The sequence below is a fragment of the Myotis brandtii genome, unplaced genomic scaffold (genome assembly GCF_000412655.1).
Source record: "Myotis brandtii unplaced genomic scaffold, ASM41265v1 scaffold303, whole genome shotgun sequence".
Taxonomy (NCBI): domain Eukaryota; kingdom Metazoa; phylum Chordata; class Mammalia; order Chiroptera; family Vespertilionidae; genus Myotis; species Myotis brandtii.
This window is the reverse complement of record NW_005361573.1, coordinates 1680139-1684048: the sequence shown is the minus strand read 5'-3', so window position 1 is coordinate 1684048 and position 3910 is coordinate 1680139.

Sequence of the window (3910 nt, the reverse complement as noted above, 5' to 3'; positions counted from 1 at the left end):
CCCCCACCCCTTGTGATATTTCACTCCACGATGATAATCCACCGAGTGTGCCATTGATCCCTCGATGCTTAATAATAAGGCCATTTGAATAGTAATTAATTCCAATATGGAGCATATTTTCATTAAGAGCAGAAATGACAGGTCAGACTTAGTGAGCTGTGAATTCTCAGGCCCAGATTAAATCAGCTTTGCCTTACAGATGCCGCGTATTTCCCAGACTTTCCAACTTCTCACCTTCTCCCGATCCTGAGGCTTTAATTGTAATGACAATGACAATGGTAATAAGTATTATTGTCAACACTGACTGAGTGTTTTCCATGTACCAGATGTGATACAAGCACTTCCCATGCATTAACTGGGTTAAAATCCTCACTATTCCTTCCAGATGGTTCTATTATTACGCCATGGTACAGGTGAGGAAACAGTCCCAGAGAAATGAAGGGATTTCCCCAAGGTCGCACAGGAGTCACGGGTTCAATCCTGGCTCTGCCCATATAGCCCTCCGGGCAGGCAGGAGAGCCCAGTGGTCAAGAGCTCTGGCTTTAACACCAGATACCTGGGGTGCAAGCCAAACCCTACCACTTACCTACCACACTTAGCTGTGTGGCCTTGAGTAGTGAGTTTTCCTCACTATGCCTCCGTTTTCCCATATGCAAACTGGGGCAATAAGGGGGACTACCTCACGGTGGGGGGTTGTATGAATTTAATAAAAATTAATAGCATAGCATCTGATATGAAGTTATAGCTATTATTATTATTATTGCCAAATTGGTTTTATTTGGGGGGTTGTATGAATTTAATAAAAATTAATAGCATAGTGTCTGATATGAAGTTACAGCTATTATTATCATTATTATTGCCAAATTGGTTTTATTTCCATCTCTCTATATATAAAAGCCAAGTGACTGGAGTGACTGGAATGACCAGACGACCAGAACGACTGGTCGTTATGATGTGCACTGTAGCTGGCCAACCAGCCCGATGGGGGTGGGGCAGGCCAGCCAAACTCCCCCTGGCCAGCCAGCCCTGATTGGCCCCAATCTGGGTGAGCAGGCCATATCCCACCTGTGCACAAATTCATGCACCGGGCCTCTAGTTAAAGATAATGCCTCTACCTGCCAGATCATTTTTTAGGGCAATAAACTGAACATCCATTGCCTTGGGTCCCCAGGGACAGAGTGATTGCTCTGAAAAAATTCTAGGGCAACTCAATGGAAAGACTGATGCAGGATAAAGAACTGGATCCCATTTCTGGCCCCTCCCCTAAGGGACATGGTGGCCTTGACTAGGCCCCAGGTCTGCCTGGTTCTGTCTCATGCTCTCTGGGCATGGCTTGGACAGGAGCTGTCCCTTTAACTTGCTGGGCGATCAGAATGCTCTGGGTTGGGGGTGGGAAGAGAGGAGGATGGAAATCACTCAAATCCAATTTCCGTGGCTTCACCAAGTGTTCCTGTCACTTGATAAGGAGCGGCCGGGACCTCAGCTCTGCTCTGTCAGCGAGAAGCTGGGACGGTTCACTGCTTCGCCAGCCGGCTCCTTGCATTAGGCCATCCACTGGGCTCTGCAGATAAGGCCCAGCTAATCAGACAAGACGCCTCCTCCTTCCTCAAATCCCTGCTCGCTACCGGGAAGGGCCCTTCTTGCCCAGGGTGAGCGCATTTGAAATGATCCCGGACAAGGCACTGGAATTGAAAACTTGATCCAAAGCCCAATCCTGGCAGCTGGGGCATAACCTTCAGGCTAAGAAATGAAGGCCTGAGGAATTCTTTTTTTCATTCATTTCCTTCTTTATGGGGTTTCTTTTTTTGTTCCCTTTTCCTCCCTACTTCTCACAGCTCTGCTCTCCAATTGCCTTATGGATCATGTCTCTTCCTCTCTTCCTTCCTTTCATCTCTTCCTGTGTCTCCATCAGGGGCCAGTTTTCTTCTGGGAACAGAGGAATCGCCTCTGCCCTTGTGGTTGGCCATCTCAAGTTGGTGGGAGGGGTCCATCGAGAACGTTCTCCAAGCAGGGAAAGGAAAACCAGAGCCTCACCAAGAGCACCCAACTGTATCTTAGGCCAAATGTGAATTAATTGCACAACCATCTCATTTAACGCCATCATTTAAAAAAATACATTACAAAACTGCAAAGGTTATTTACATGTAGGTAGTTCAATTCTCCCTTCTAACCAAAGGCCGCTCGTGTCAAAACTGATGGAAAGTAGGTTCTGGGAAACACTTTTCTTGAACCATTTTGCTCTTTTCCTTTAAAAGCATGTGGCACCTTCCATTTCTTTAGTTCAATAAGCACTTATTTAGTGCCTGCATAATTAATACCTAGTAACTCACACTGAGCACTTGCTCTACGCCAGGCACTCTAAATGCATCATCTCACCTCCAAGGCATCCCTAGGAAGTGGGCGTTACCATATCTCACTGATTCTGAGATGCACATAGATTTACATTTTAACATCTCCGAATTTGGAATGCATCTTATAACCAACAGCATGTCCCAGTCTCCTTGGCAGCACTTTTTCCTCCTTAGTGGCCCATAAAACATATTGGATCGTCAATGCCATCTTAGAGTTGATGAACTATTTCACAGTTTGGGGAAACTGGGGTTCAGATAGTGAAGCCAACAAGTGACAGAATAGGATTCGAACCCAAGTCCTCTAATTGTGCAGCCCCGGGCCCTCGGCCACTCTCACTGTTATACCCCAACTCTGTGTCTACCCCTAGGACACAGAGGTCAACAGATCCTCTCTAGATTGCTGGAAACTAGTCCTGTCTAGATGGCTAGATTCATGACAATCTAGCAAAATAACATTGTAGGTGACCTAGTTTAAACCCTTCCTCTTCCACTGAGGCCCAGAAAGGGAAATGTTTGGCCAAAGGGCACACAGCAAAGGACTGAGAGAGAAATGGGACCAGGAGCCAGCCTCATGACCTCCAGGAGTATGAGTCTGTTCGTCAAAGTTAAAAGTTCATTTCCAACCCACCCCTCCCCCCAAACCCTGTCTATTCCCCAAATCATGATTCTTATTCTACTTTTATCTCTCCTTTCAATCTCTTCCGAACTGCAGGCTGCCCACCCTTTCCTCCCTCCCCTCCAAATCTGGGCCAGCTGGCTCCAAGTGTCTTTTGTTGAGGCTTGTTAAAAATCAAGGTGTTGTGATCTGTCTATTCACACCTTTCCTCTGAGCAAGCTCCTTCCTTCCTGAAATTTCATCTCGGCCCTAGCCAGGAAATTCTCATATAAGAATCCTCCACATGATCTTCCTGCTTTGTATAGTTCTGGACTTTCATGTTCTTAACCTGGGATGCAGGGGTAGGTGTGGGGACATGTGGTCTGTAACCTAACTAAATTATGTGACCAATGGTGTGGGGTGAATGCATTATGGGGTGCCAGTGTCCACAGCTCTTAGTTGATTACAGTCCTTTAAACCAGCGGTCGCCAACCTTTCAGACCTCATGGACCACTGGTGGTCCACGGACCACCGGTTGGCGACCGCTGCTTTAAACAGATAAAGATCATGTGTGTTATGGCAGCTCCCATGAAGTTCAAGATAAAGTGGGAAGTATCGTCGTTTTCACTCTGCAGACTGGAAAGCTGATGCCCAGCGTGGTAAGGGGACATGTCAGGGGCCATCCAGCCGGCACCTGCAGCCAGGAACTGCACTCACTTCCTAGCTTCCTTGTATTAGGTGTCTGGTGTTCTCATCTAGAATCACAATCACCCAGTGATGAGCGGAAGACAATCTCCCCGTGGATGAATCCGCTATTTTGCTTTAAAAAACAAACTAGGGGTCAGGGAGGGGGTCACGTGGACAAATTGAGCCTGGTCTCAGCCGGCCACACAACCCCTGGTGGGAGGGATTAAGCCTGCTCTGGGATGGACCCCCCCCCCCCCCCCCCCCCCCCCGTCTCCCA